Source organism: Felis catus, chromosome X (genome assembly GCF_018350175.1).
Source record: "Felis catus isolate Fca126 chromosome X, F.catus_Fca126_mat1.0, whole genome shotgun sequence".
Lineage (NCBI taxonomy): Eukaryota > Metazoa > Chordata > Mammalia > Carnivora > Felidae > Felis > Felis catus.
In genome coordinates, this window is record NC_058386.1 from 14,246,676 (window position 1) to 14,262,286 (window position 15,611).

The window sequence follows — 15,611 nt, forward strand, 5'->3', positions numbered from 1 at the left end:
ACGCCAGGCTGTTGTGGCTACTGAGTCAGCCCATGCTTCCCATCTGCCATGGAGACACAGGGTATTTATGTCCCTAAAATACCTGGAGGTACTATGAGGCTGAAGACACAGGTTGCTGGTTAGTCTGCTCTAAAGAGCACTGCCTAATAGAAATACATACGTCATTTAAAAATTTGCGGTAGGTACAGGGGCACGTGGGTGGCTCAGTCGGTTAAACGTCCGACTCCTGATTTTTGTTCAGATCACGATCCTACGGATCGTAAGTTCGAGCCCCTGATTGGGCTCTGTGCTGACAATGTGAAGCCTGCTTGGGATTCTCTCTCTCCCTCTCTGTCTGCCCCTCCCCACTCATTCTCCCTCTCTCTCTCTCTCTCTCTCTCTCTCAAAATAAATAAACTTAAAAAAATTTTGTTTAAGTTTCTGGTAGGTACATTTAAAAAGATTAAAAGAAACAGGTGACACTCATTTTAATACTATAGCTTATTTGACCAACATATTCAAAATATTATCATTGTGCCATGTAATCGATATAAAATTATTAACGAGCTATCTTGCATTTTTTTTTGTACTAAGTCTTAGAAATCGCACGCATATTTTATCCTTATAGCACATCCTGCTTTGGACTAGCAACCTTGTGACTGCTTAATAGCCACATGTGACTAGTGGCTACTATATGGGATGGTGCAGATACAGAACATTTCCTTCATCATAAACAGTTCTCATAGTGCAGTGCTGAAAGACCAAAAAGCTGTGGGAAGAAAGAGTGACGGGTGAGTGCAGGGTGAGCCATCAAGTTATTGGAGCAAAGAATTGCAGTGAAAATGGGAATCGTAAGGATTGGGATATTCTGGAAGCCCACCTCCACGTCTAAGGGGAGATTAAAACAGGCTTTTATGAGAGGCTCGGGGCCCATGCATACATCATGGGGAGGCCGCTCCACAGCAGTGAGAAGGCCGGCAAGTATAATCGCTACTCAAGGCATCTGCCGCTTGAGCCGCCTCCATATTAGCTCTTCTGATCTGTTTACGGCAGGGGCTGGGACAGAAGATCACCAAAGTCACGTACGATCTTTCAATAACAATTCTGGGTTTGCAATCTAATTTGGTGAAGCAGATAAAGAAACATGATCAAATTACGTGTGCCTGTGTTTGTGCGTGTATGTGTGTTTGCGTGTGTGTTCCTGGCTGGAGAGGGAAGGAGGGTCATGTGCAAAACCCAGAAGTACGAATGTGACCACCAAAATCACCTGCTCACCAGCTGCCATCAGAGCACAGGAGAGCGGTAGACTTAAGAAGCTCATGAAACATTTTGAGCCACAAAGGAGACGCCTGGAAAGAATGAGATGATGGGCATCCGGGCAGACAAACAGGTGGGAGGGAGAAGTGGTAATCAGAGGCATTCTCCAAAGACAAGAGCTGCCAACTCTATAGCAAAGATGTCACCCTGATCCCCAAATCAAGCTTAATTCAAAATCCCACGCAGGCTTTTGTGCAGGGGAGAGTGCAATTAGCCATCTTTCCCTCTGCTCGAGAGTCTCATTCTCGGAGGTCCCCCTCATATTCTGATCAGGGAGGGGCAGAATCATATCTGGATTCAAATTCTGGCTCTCCCAGTGGCTCCAGAGTTTCTGCAGAGGGGATAAAGGCTACCATCTGGTTGGAAAGGAGCTAAGGGACTTGCTTACCTAATTCAATTGCATAGCAAGACCTCATCTCACTTTTACTGAGAATTTATTTATTTGAGATGGTCAGAGTCAGAAATCCCTCATGCATCCTTTGGTCCTACCATGGACCTTGGGCTAATTATTTAAGCTGTCTTAGCCTCACTTTCCTCATCTATAAAATGGGAATTATCTTTGCCCACGTCACAAGAACTTGTCATCTTGGACCTACCCCAGGCTAGAAATGGAGCATGATACCAGGAACTCCAAGTCCCCAGAGAAACATAAAAATCTCCGCATTTGTCCCTGCTGAGTCTCCCTTGACAATGACTTACAGCTGCCTCCCCACCACCATCCACTCCATCAGCTCCATCATTTCATCACTCAACTCTTATTTACTCACCAACGGTTGGGCGTTGGGGATTCCAAAAGGAAGAGGCAGTCTTTCCATCTGAAATAGTTTGGGACTATTTGGGGTCTATCTGCTTGGCTATAAGCATGTGCCCTGGGTGACTGGGCTGCCTCACTGGTAGGCTCCCTGCCCCCAAGTTAAGTACCATACTTTGTGAATGCATAGGGGCTGAGGGCCCTGGCCTTGGGGAGAAAAAAATAAGAGACAGAGGGGTTAGAGGGACACATAGCCCCTTTAACTCATAACCACCAAAGTCTGGAATCAGACACGCGACTGGAAATTTCTCTGAGCCTCAGATTCCTTATCTGTAAAATAATGCCTCCATCACATCATGGTTTCCCACATGTCAAGTGTTTGGCAGACAGAGAGTAGCAACAAATGTTAATTCCTTTCCTAATTTATTTCCCTCCACTACCCTCCTCCCCCCAAATCTAAGGTTAGGGAAGGAGCCAGAGAATAGACACTTGCTATTTTCTTACCGGAGATTGGGAGCACACTGTGTGTGGACACTGCCACATACAGAATACCTCCGTTCAGGATCAAGTGGAGTTGGGGAGGCCGGTGCTATTTAGTCGTTGGGTCACTGTAGCTAGAGCTGTATCTGTTCCCCTGGTGCTATAGCACTCCCAGCAACGCCTCATCACACACCTCTCGATTTTTCTTTTTCTTTCTAGCCTTTCAGAGGCCCTGTCTCAGAGGCTCTGTTTTCTGGCTACCAGACCTTTTATTTATTTTATGGTTCTTACCCAACTGCCCACCAACCAAGTTCTTACACTGGCAACTGGCATCACCTGGAAAGCTGTGTTCTCATTTTTTCCTGAGATGGGCAGGTTTTCCCTGGGGCCAAACCTCACAGCTGGAAGTCTGTTGCTTCTTTGCATGATAAAGGACGCCGCGGGGGGGGGGGGGCGCCCCACCCCCACCCCTGCAAACGTCCCAAGGGCTGGTGCCAAAGCGGCCAATACCCTAAGTTCCAGTCTGACTTGGCTCACCGTGCCTGGGCCGCGTTGGAATGCCTCTAGTGGGAATCAGTTGGGATGACACACAAGTGGTCATTCGTAGGATATTTATGGGGTCTGTGGATTCAGGGATGGGTGGGTGGCCTCTGAGGGCTTCTAAGGGGCAGATGAACCGGGATGTCACCCGGTTTATGATTCTGTGCCTTCCAGCCCACCCCCGACTTCTGAAAGTGGCACAGCTCCCCATGTTCCTCTTGAGAAGAAAATGCAAAGGACAAAACAGCGAGAGGGGGCATAATGCTGCCTGGTGAGCAGCTCCCATGCCCGAGCCTCCCCACTAGCCTCCTCCCACACTGCCACCCCTCCACCGTGACAAAAGCACATCACAACACATTTTCTAAGTTATCTTTTAAGTCTCTTGGTCAATCAACAAACGATTCTGAAGACTCAAAAGGAGGAAGAGAGACATCTAGACAACGGTGGGAAAGATTCCTGGGGAAAAGCAGAGAAAACCTTGCATGATGTATGCAAGGCTAAGAATTGTTTTCTCCCTGCTGGCTGCTTTTCTCTCTGTTCTAAAGAGAAGCTTCCGAAATCGGCTAAATAAAGGGATCACACCAGAGGATGAGAGATAATGCTAAATCAACAAAAACAAAGACCCAAATGAAACAGAGCGAGCCATGAGAATCTGCGGCTATCAAAACTTTGTTTGGCCGTATCTATTTATCATCGCTGCACACCCGGGCTCTGCGGAATATCATTCTGTTGATGTCACTTATCCTCAGCAAAATATTTACACATCCTTAAAAATGCCAGATGAGGGGGGCCGGCCGGCGCGCTGCCGCAAGGCGCCCCTGAAGCCGGATCGCCCACGGCTGGGCAGACCATGAGATGGGGGCACGATGGGGGGTGGCTCCAACGGGCACAGGTAAGAGCTACCGACAGTTCCCGGAACTCGGCCACCCAGGAGCTGCGCTCTGCCCTGCCCACCTCTCTCCTACCTGACTCTGCAAGAAGCAGCCACATCCCTGATATGGTGTCAGCGCCTCCTCCCCCCCCCACCCCCCCGCCCTCGCCTTTCTCATTGATTAAGTTCTCAAACCATTGTTAAAAGCCGGGTTGCTTTTCCCTGGAAAACTGGGCTGAATTCATTAAGCTTCCCCCTGCCACAAAAGGAATATTCATAAAAGTTTGGCAGGCAGAAAGGGAGGCTGACTGCATGCCATGGGGTGGGTGACAATTCGCTCTTCCAAAGCCACCTTCTTCTTCCATGCCCCATCCCTCTCTCCATCCATCCGTCGTGCCCCAAACCTACTCCAGGGACTTGTGATAGGGAAACACAAAGCAGCAGCTGTTTGGCAACATTTCTACCCCTCGCCGGCAACTGTGGTGGGATGCCATTTCCCCACCCAGGCGGAGCTTATCCTGAACAATAGTCGGGCTTTAAACGGCAAACAAGCAAACACACAGAGCACAACCTCAACCCCGAAAAAGCCAACACGGAGAGAAGCGGTAACTCCCTCCGCAGCAAAAGGCGCCGCCGAAACGCACGCAAAAATGCTGCGAGAACGCTGCTCGGTGCCTAACATGGCAGAAAGCCCGAGCCGGTGCGGCCACCCCGGGTCTGGGCATTGGGGGGTTCGAAGGCTCCCGGGGCGCCGACGCACACTCACCCGGCTTCGGGAGGATGCGGGGCTGGCCGAACGTCACAAAGACAAGCCCAGCGCGATCTGGCAAAACCCAACTTTCCACCCGGCTCGCCAGGGCCGCCAGATACGTCAACAGAATCCATCTTTCGAAGGGCCTGGAAGGCGCCGGGTTTTCCGGGCCGGGGCAGAGCGGCAGAGCCCGGAGGCGGCCCGGTGCGGTGCCCGGGAGCGGAGTCCGCCGCGCGCCGCCCTCTGTGCCGGGTGCCAGCGCTGGTGGCGGCCCGAAACCCACTTCGGGGCCCCCGCCCCGCCGGCCGGCGCCGCCTCTCCGGCCCCGCCAGCCAGTGCGCGGCGCCGGGAGCAGGAGCGGGGCCCGGGGACGCCGCACGGGTGGCGGCCTCGGCCCGCGTCCCCGCCCCCGCCCGGCCCTCCCAGCTGGCCCCGGCCTCCGGGCGCCGTCCTGCCCACGGGAGCAGGCCCCTCCCCGGGCGCCGGGCCCCGCCAGGCTCGCCCAGCCCGACGCGCCCCCTGCGTCCCGGTGGCAGGTCCGCACGGGGAAGGCGGGGGAGGGGGACCCCGGCCCGCGCTGGGGGGCACCGCGGTGGCTACCTCGCGATCGCGGCCGCCGCCTCCAGGAAGCCACGGGGTGGTCGCGGGTGTGGGAACTCTCCGGTCTGGCCTCGCCGCCCGCTGCCTGAAGGGGGTGCGCAGCGGTGGGAGCCGCCGTCGCCGCTGTCACCGAGCCGCTGTCGCCGCCGCTGCCGGTCGTGCGTGAGTGTGTGTGTGCGCCTGTGTCCGGACGAGTGTGTGTCTGCGTGCGGCGCCCGGCCTTTACTATATACACCAAGGGGTGGGAGGAGGCGGGGAAGGGGAGGGCTTGGGGGAGGTGGCGGAGGAGGGGGAGCAGGAGGGGGGCGAGAGGGTACCCGACGAGGAGGCGGCGGCGAAGGAGGGACAGGTGATCTCGCCCACGGGGAGGGCGTGGCTGTGGGCGGCGCAGGGTGGCAGGAGGAAGGGTCGCCCGAGGCGCGGGCCAGGGGAGGGGGAGATGGACACCGAGGAGGGCCGGCAGAGCGGGGATCCTGCTGCCAACTGCGGGCTGGGGACCATTCCAGACCCCACGATGAAGAGGAGCCAGAACGGAGCCCAGAAGAGAGCTGGCTGATGGAGGCGGGAGAGGTGGGGAGGGCCCAGTGACCACCCCCTAGAATGCCAGGGCGACACACGTAGAAGATCCTTCTCACAAGGTGTGAGATTTTGAAAGACGAAATAAGCCCACGGACACAATCTAATTTCCACAAACTTGCCTGAGAGATGATTTATTTATTAATCTAACATTTCTTGAACACCTGGTGTTTGCCAGACACCGGGGCTGAGACCTGGAGTTACAGACTATTGACTATCCGACTGCTAAACAGTAAATAAGTAATAGATGCTAGTAGTACTATTGATGATTTAAAAACAAAATAAAAAACCTAAATCCTGTAAATGTTTTAAGAGAGCAAAGGAAGCAACTACACTGCTTTAATTAATCCCTAAAGATGTAAAGATTTTTTTCTGGAAATCAAAACAGGATGAAGATATTTGAGAGAGAATGGCAGAACTTCAGTTACTTTAATCAGAGAAGAGAGCGTCTGAATCTAGCTATCCTTTGCACATTCAATCCTCCACCCCAACACTGTGGCTCGTAACCACAACTTCCCTCTTGCAGAATTTGAGGTGGCCACACAGAGTGTGAAAGACAGAGAGAGCAGCCTGGCAAGTTTACAATTAGCAAGGGAACCTGAACTTGTGTTGGAGAGGTTCTATTCTAACCTTGTAGTGTTGCAAGCATAATGTAATAGAAACCAGGGCCACATAATGCCATATTATTCTGAGGGTACTTTTGCCTTTACTGGATTCCCTCCTCCATTAAAAAAAAAAAAAAAAAAAAAAAAAAACACAAAAACCTAACAGTTCTATTTTACAATTGCTTTGGTAAAAAGACAAATATATTGATATTATATATTAATACATTTTCTTCAACCTAGAAGATCAATTTTTCTTCTGATTTCAAAAGAAATGAAAACATTTCTGTGGGCTCCTAAAAGTACTGTGGGCCCCAGGCTCTGTGCCTACTGCTGGTAACAAAGAATTAGGCCCTGTTGGTACCATTCCTTGATAATGAATTCCCTCTTTTGAAAAAAAAAAGTTAAATTAAAAAATACTGAGTTGGGGCGCCTGGGTGGCGCAGTCGGTTAAGCGTCCGACTTCAGCCAGGTCACGATCTCACGGTCCGTGAGTTCGAGCCCCGCGTCGGGCTCTGGGCTGATGGCTCAGAGCCTGGAGCCTGTTTCCGATTCTGCGTCTCCCTCTCTCTCTGCCCCTCCCCCGTTCATGCTCTGTCTCTCTCTGTCCCCCAAAAAATAAATAAACGTTGAAAAAAAAAAAAAATTTAAAAAAAAAAAATACTGAGTTGACACAGACACAGAAAGACACACAATACAACTTTAAGAACTGATAATAATGAATCGGGGCACGTGGGTGGCTCAATCGGTTGAGTGTCCGACTTCAGCTCAGGTGATGATCTCCTGGTTCGGGAGTTCAAGCCCCACAGTGGGCTTGCTGCTGTCAGCCTGTCAGAACAGAGCCTGCTTTGGATCCTCTGTCCCTCTCTCTCTGCCCCTCCCCTGCTTGTACTCTCCCCAAAATAAAAAAATATATATATTTTAAAAAAGAACTGATAATAATGAACATCAACAGAAAGTACCAGTTCCTACTTGTCTCAGTCAGGCTCTTGGGGCCTTAAATCAACTTGAAGTCATTAATGATACCTGTGGAAACATCTGTCCGTGAATGTGTCTTCAACCATTTTAGTAACCAAAGACTTCCTCTAGAGATCTCAGAACTGTTCTGAATCCTTGGATCAGGTATGTGAGGTCTCTGTTGCCAGGACCTAGCCTGAATACAACTAAAGACACAGCTGGGCAATTATAATTGGGCAAGTTCATGGATGAAAGATCCATAAAGGTTTTGTGTGTGCTGAGGGGGTACGTGTGTATAAGGTACGGATTGATATCCTGGCAGGCAATTACTAGCCTATTTCTTTTGTTGGCCTCATCACAACCCTGGGTTAATGTTTGATCCTCACTGGCAGTTGCGATTCATATTTGCTGCCCTTTGAGGTGCTTATGTTTTCAGGAGAGACTATATGGATCCAGATTAATGCATACTAAACAGGCATTATGGTCCCAAAGAAGTGTACAGTGGCACCCTCTGTATTTCCATCGTGAGTGCCCTTGCAGCGAGAAGGAAAAAAGAGAAGTCCATAATTACAGAGCAGGTCTGCGTGGGGGAAGAGATGTCTGGGGACAGAAACGGGACATTAATGTGGAAGAACTGTATTCATACAGTTAAAGGATGCCCCAGAAAATGGAGAGAAGAAAGGATGTGCCCAAACAGCAGGAAAGAACCACAAAAACCTTCCAGAGCTGCTCACGGTGATTTTTGAGATCTGTAATTTTAATAGTGTTGCTTTTAAGTAAGGACTCAACAAATTTCGCATCTCAGACCTGATTGTTTTATCTATACCTTGCTTCTCTAATATAGCATCTCCTCATAATCTAGTGTTCACAAACTTGCCAGATGTAGGATTCATTTACTTATCCAATAAACACCTATTAAGCACCTGCTGTATACCAGTCACTGAGCTAAGGACTGTGGTTAGAGAGAAGGTTAACATATGGTTGCTGACCTCAAAGGAGCTCAGAGGCCAGTAAATGAACTGTTAATGATACAGTGTAACACTATGTGGTGCATGAGGAGTTATCCCATTGACTAGGTTGACCCTGAAGGAGCGGGGCCAGACCCGTGCTGGGAAAGGGTAGGGAATGGCATGGGGCAGGGCAGTCAGAAAAGCCTGCACAGAGATGGCGTCAAGAGCTGAGCACTGAGAAATAAATAGGAGTTTTTCGAAGTGAGGGAAATACATTACAAATGAAAGGAACAGCAAGCACCAAAACTTGAATGCAAAGCACATTCTGGACACTGCAGATATTCGGTGAGACTGGAGTAGAGGCTGTGAAGAATAGCAGGGGTGGGGGTGGAGGAGGCTGGGGGCAGCTGAAGCCCGTGGTCTGTCCTATAAAGGACCTTTTTCTTGGAGTCCACGGGGAACCAATGAAGACTTTAAGCAAGGGGATGACCAAGAAAGATGTGGGTTGAGGAATGCTCACTGTGTTGGCGGGTGTGAAGGGCCAGCCGGAGGGAGTGAGGTTGGCAACAAGGAGACCAGGTGAGAGATGCTTTGGAAACGATCAGGGTTTGAATCAAGGTAGTACGAGCAGAGATGAAGAGCAGGATGCAGAACTGGCAGGACTTGGTGATGGAGGAGACAGGAGTTAGGGCAACTGGTGCCTGGCTTTCTGAACTGGGTGACCGGGTGGGCTGGGGGTGTCATCACTGAGACAGAAGTCCTAGAAAGAGACGCAGGTTTGGGACTGGAGATGGCGAATGCTCTATGTTCCCCCAGAAGCAGATCCTGAGACAAGGATCCAAGTGCAGAAAGTTGATTTGGAGGGTGAAGGAAACACGGGTAGGGGTGTGGGAGAGGCAGTCAGAGGGATGGCAGCCAATGGGGGTATGTTAACAAGGCCAGTTACCACTGTGGAGCTTAAGTCCATGGGTAAACTCCTGGATATGGTACAAAACCTCCACTTCAGAACAAAGAGGTGAGGAAGCTGGTTGAGGGCTGCCCAGGGAGTGCTGATTTTCTGGTAATCCTGGTCTGGCACCCAGCATAGGCAGAGAGTCCTTCTCAGGTGCAGAGAGAAGACACTGGCAGCTGGCCATCTGTGGAGCACACTGAGATGGTAGCCTCTAGGGGATGTGGGTGGGGCACCATTAGCATCTGCTCCAGGGAGTTCTGGTTCGGGCATCTTGAGTGGGAAGTGCCTGTTGGGTAGCCACATAGAGAAGTCCAATAGGCATTTGCAGGAGAAGTTAAAAATCTAAGCTCAAGACCTAAATTTGGGAGTGGTTGTGTCCTTGGTGTTGGTTGAGCCAGTGGGTACTGAGCTCTGCCGAAGACATATGTGACTTGAGTTGGTGGCTGAGTCCATCACCCTGTGGTATGCTCACATGATTTGACCTGATCTGCATGAACATCCTGGTGGGTTTCTCTAGGGGTGCCAGGAACTCCTTAAGTTGTACAAGCCAGGTTAGTGCTCATGGGTGTGAATGTGTTTGGGGGAAAGGATCTATTGCTTTCAAGAAATTTGATAATGTATTTAAAATTGAGAGTCTTTACAAAAAATGGTGAATGATATTCACTGGACGATTGATTAAACAGGGTGGACATTTGAAAACATAGTCACAATGCAAAGGGATAAATGCTGAAGGAAAAAACATGCAAGGGGTACTTAAAGCACAGAGGAATGGAATCAAATCCCCAGGCTTGGGGAAAGAGGTTGGAGAGCATTCAGAGAAACGGTCCAGTGAGAAAGACACTTTTACCTGAGGAACATTCAGAACCCATGGGGTAAGGGAAAGGTTTTCACTACTCTTATAGAACAGTGCAGTCTGCATGGAGGCTTCAGTATTCTTCACTTGAAGATTTTATATGAATTGTGTTATGTCTTGATTGTATCCAAAGGGGACAATACAGTTCATATGAAATCTCTGCCAATTTTAGCAAAGACTGGATCAAAGGATATGTGAGTTGGTTCTTTAGATAGGCAATTAGCAAACATATCTCAGACAGTTGCTACTTCTCAGTAGGAAAGCACATACTAAAACACACAGAGAAATAAAGTACTGTCTTTGCTCTGCACTGAAGTCTCCCATAGTCCAGTGGTGGTTCTATCTAGTCTCACAATCAGGAGAGCATTTAGTGTCAGGGGATTTTGAGATGCTGTCACGAGTAAGAAGGAGGCCCATTATAAAGGGTCTGGCTTGTGGCTGCTTCACTCTGCATTCCGCAATTCTGTTTCCTAAGAGAACCCTAACGTTGTGCAGGTATCCATCCCTGTCCATGAAAACACGTGCCTTAGAATTTGATGCTAGCTTTTGGGTGGGGACCATTTGATCCGAGGCAAATGGCATCCTTCCTGCATAACTTGGACCGAAGAGATGAGAGGAGAGATTTGCTTGGGGCTCTATGGGTAAGCTCTAACTCTTCCAGGAGAGCCACCTGCCCTCTCTCAATAGATGTGAAAATAATGTAACCACATTTGCAACTGGCAGCAAAAACATGATGCCGGTGACCGTATAACTGACCATCTACACGGGGACACTGCTGACAGTGAATGGGTGTTCCAGGACTCACTGTGATCAGGGCAAAAGGCATAAACTGGGTCTTCCCATCACAGCAGGATGAATGGTCATGATGATGCCAGTAGCCAGGCCTAGGAGGGAGCTAGGAAAGTACAGTAGGTCCCCACCCTAAAGCTAGCATCAAATTCTAAGGCACGTGGTTTCATGGACAGGGATGGATACCTGCACAACGTTAGGGTTCTCTTAGGAAACAGGATTGCGGAATGCAGAATGAAGCAGCCACAAGCCAGACCCTTTATAATGGACCTCCTTCTTACTCGTGACAGCATCTCAAAGTCCCCTGACACTAAATGCTCTCCTGATTGTGAGACTAGATAGAGCCACCACTGGACTACGGGAGACTTCAGTGCAGAGCAAAGACAGTACTTTATTTCTCTGTGTGTTTTAGTATGTACTTTCCTACTGTGAAAGGCAACACAATAAACATAGAGAAAGAACCCAAAACTCCAGTGGTGGTACTGAACTCCTGGAACAACCAACCACTTCCGGCGCCACCGGAACTTGTAGTTCTAGTTACCCAAGTTGTTCCACTGTTTCCTAGCTTAAACTTCTTGGAGTCAGGTCTCTGTCGCTTACAATCGAAAGCATCCGAAGACACACATGCAATTACAGAATTGTTTTTGTTTTGTTTAGTCCCAGATGGGATAAGGGCCATTCTGGAATCAAGAGATCTAACAAAAACAAGTGGAGGGGGGAAGTAGGTCAGGAATTGATATTGCAGTCTGACTTCAAAGACAAGTGTAAATGAGAACACAGCGGAGGCGCACGGTTCTGCCGAATTTGGAAGGCCAGCCACGTACATGGCCATGGCGGTTTCCATTCTAGCCTCACAGGCACACTCCTGCCTCAACAAAGGGCTCAGGGTCCTGCGCTCAGGGTCCTGGGGTCGGGGGAGTTTATTCTATCTCTTGCTCTCTCACCGCTCTGAGTGGTTGTGAACCAGCTCTGCTCTCTCTCTAGCTGTCTTCCCCAGGACATCCCATCTTCCTGACTTGACTGTCATCATCAAGGGGGACCCTTGGCTTACATCTCCCATAGAATCTACCTTAGTTCTCTTTAGGGAGGAGGCCTTCAGCAAGTGATGGCTAGCCACGATGATCTCCCCTCACGTTTGTGCTTTGGTCTCTTATTCCCAAGGAGCTTCAACACCCCTTACCTAGAGAGAGGAGGTGGACAGAGTGGGTTTGGGGTTGGAGCCATGCAACTGTCACCTGAGGCGAGCAGGGTTTGTCCTAATTAACGGAGAGCCCTGTACAAGGCAAGGGAGAAGCCAGATTGCATGAGACAGAGTCGAGAGCATGCTTATCAGCAAGAAAGGACCAGAAACCAAAATTAAAGCCGGGAGGGAGATTTGGAGTCATGGGGGGCACGAGATAATAGGCAGTGGATTTTGATTAAGTGGAAAATAGACGCAGATTCGGTTTTGGAGAGGTAAACTATTTTGCTGGATGGGAAAACGATGCCAACTATGACACGAGTGTGGTTGAAATACTGGCACACAAAGGACCAAGAATAGACTAGCTCAGAGATGACCCCGCACGACCCAGTCTCCTGACGGGGAAAATCATGCTCAGTAGAGAAACACACACACACACACACCTTTACACAAGCCAAGTTCTCTTCTCTTTCCAGGTGTCAGACTTACCTTTTCCTTTCTTAGAAATTTATTCACAAATGAGCCAGACTGATCTCTCAATGAGAAAGGGAAAATCATCAAAGTTGCCCTGGGGTGACAATTAGAATATTATCCAAAACAATCGTTAAAAATAGCTGCTGAGACACTCCAAGGCGGGAGTGTTAATGTTACAGGACACAACGAGCAGCGACCCCTAAATATCCCCGATCGCCAAAAACCACAGTCCCCTGTGCCTGGTGCTGTGGTGACAGTGAGGTTCTATCCCTGCCACTGTCTCTTGGAAGCAGAGCTACTGAGGGCTTTCTCGGCCATCAGACCCACGGGCTGTCGGAAGTGATTACCTCCCTCCCAGAGGCAACCTGTCTGACCTAGCTAGCACGCAGCTTATAAACAAACGAGAATGTGCCCGTCAATTTCACAAACGGTCCATGCCTCCAAATGATCGTATGCTCCTGCAACCTCCAGCGTGTGGATGGCCTGTCAGGTCTGTCCCGATTCATGCATGGCGAGTCTCTCCAACATAACTGACAAGGTTTCTGTTGCTGTAAGTTCAAGAGGTGAAAGCAGCTGACAAGGTCATTCATTTTGGAACAGGGCATCAATGTATAATACAGAATGGACTGCAGTCATGTTGTCTGTCTTCAGCTGGGAGAGTTTCTCAAATTATAGAATTTTATGAACAGAACAATTTCATGGAAGGGGGAAAAGAGAAGAAGAGTAAAATCTCTCTTGCTAGGGATGGCTAGCAGTTTTGATTGCTGTTCTTTGCATTTGTGGCCTCTCTGTGCCAGGTCAACATCCAAGCACTCTCTCGAGATTGCTCAACGTCAGCCCCGGCCTACCTCGGCCCCTTGCAGGTGAATTTTCTGATGCTTTTCATCTCTGCGATTATGCCTGCCCAGTTTCTGAACCAGACCACCAGTGTGTTGGGTCTGACATGAAGCTGGCTTCTCCCGTCTGAGCTCCTTGTGGTCCCGAAGCATCGCTTGGCCACCGAGTCACGGAATTCTCCAGTCAGCCTCTCCAGGACCCTCTCCCGCATTGGCCTCAGCCCTAGGATTAGGCTCCTGGGTCCATTTCTCTGTAAAGCTCTCATGTCTTCCATTGGGGATGTAGCTCCACCACCTAATCCCACTCACTAAAGTATTTCCCATCAATCTGCGATGGCCACGTTGCTGTCTGTGTGGGACACAGTTAGTTTCTCATTCACTGATCTCTTTCCTTAAAGAGAGTGCTCCAAAACTTGACAAGAGTATTTGTATAAATTGCAGACTACCACCATCCTGGATTATCTCTTTCATTCCTTCTATTAGATGGGTCTTTGTTAGAGATTTATAATGATCGTTTTTGTTTTTTTGAAGAACAAACATTTTATTCACAAATAAGGTGATCTTTTGAAAACTATAGCATTGCTTTAGGAAAAATTCGCAATTAATATAGATATACTTTAGAATACATATAATTTATTCTTTTCAAATGATTTTTTATTGTGACATTCATTAAAAATTACATATTAGTGTAACAGGCAATTCTATCTTCAGTATAAACATTCAATCATAACCACTCCCAACGATCTGTATATTCCCTTCATGTTTTTCTCTTTATAGCATTTACTCATCTGAAATAATATTACATATGATTACAGTCCTGCTTTTGTCTCTTAATATCTTCAACGAGTAAGCATTTCCCACAGCATTCTGATAATATTACATAATCAAGACAGACATTTTCGACAGTTCAATGAACAATTTTATCCTGTAGATTCATCACCATATACTTAGCTTTTCTACTACTGTCAGAAGTGTAGGCTCTTTCCAAATTCTGCTGTTATAATGAACACTACAATTAGTTTCTTTGTGTATATCAATGTTCCCCATTAATAATTATTTCTCAGAATAAATACACAGCTGTAATATTTCTGGGGCAGAGACAGAACCACTTACATGTTGCCAAACTGATTTTAAAAAGGATATTCCACTAATTCCAAATATGAGCCCCGAGAGTACTTGCCTTATGAGTACTCACTGGCCTAGGCCAAAATATTATTTTGTTTTAAACTGTATTTCACTTATTACCAGGGAGGTAGGCCATTTTTATCTTTGTGCTTTCTACTTGTATACCTAAGGCAGTTTTCAGTTTATTGGTTTTACACACTTATTGATTATAGTATTTGCATCTTATTTGTGTGTATCCATCCTTTAATTAATATAAATGTAAGTCACAATAACAACAAATCCCAAAAGTGGGATTGCTGGATCATATGGGAGTTCTATTTTTTAAATGTTTTATTATTTGTTTATTTTGAGAGAGAGGGAGGGAGGGAGAGAGGGTGTGCATGCATGTGGGGGATGGGCAGAGAGAGGGAGAGAGAGAATCCCAGGTAGGCTTAATGCTGTCAGCACAGAGCCAGATGCGGGGCTTTACCCCACCAACTGTGAGATCATGTCCCGAGTTGAAACCAAGAGTCAGACATCCAACGTACTGAGCCACCCAGGCGCCCATGTGAATTCTATTTTTAATTTTGTGGAGGAGTTTCCATACTGTTTTACATGATGGCTGTACCAATTTACATTCCCACTAACGTTACATAAGGGGTCTCTCTTCACACTCTCAACAACATTTGTTATCTCTTGTCTTTTTCATAATAGCTGTCTTAATAGGTGAAGTGATATCTCATTATGTTTTTGATTTGCATTTCCATGATGATTAGTTATGCTGACCACTTTTTCATGTACCTGTGGCTACTTGTATGTCTTCTTTGGAAAAATATCTATTCAGGTCTTTTGCCCCCCCCCCCCTTTTTTTTTGAGAGAGAGAGAGAAGGGGAGAGGGGCAGAGGGAGGGAGGGAGAGAGAGAGAGACTTTGAGAGAGTGAGAGAGAGGGAATCCTAAGCATCCATGCTCAGTGTGGAGCCTGATGTGGGGTTTCATCCCATGACCCTGGGATCATGACCTGAGCTGAAATCAAGAGTCGGAAACTCAA

At 48.2% G+C, this 15,611-nt stretch overlaps 1 protein-coding gene across 7 annotated transcripts in view; it reads right to left on the reverse strand.

Annotated features, from left to right (window-relative positions):
- Positions 1-15,611, reverse strand: part of RAI2 (retinoic acid induced 2) — a 375,422-nt gene that overhangs the window by 54,810 nt on the left and 305,001 nt on the right. The window contains exon 1 of one of the 7 annotated variants that reach the window (XM_023249018.2): positions 5,290-5,479. The exons of 3 other annotated variants lie outside the window; for them this stretch is intronic. The gene's annotated coding sequence lies outside the window, so the exon portion shown is untranslated. Of the gene's footprint in view, positions 1-4,704; positions 4,944-5,289; positions 5,480-15,611 lie in introns of those variants that run through there. 3 more of the 7 variants (XM_006943601.4, XM_004000313.5, XM_006943602.4) reach the window with 3 other exon arrangements.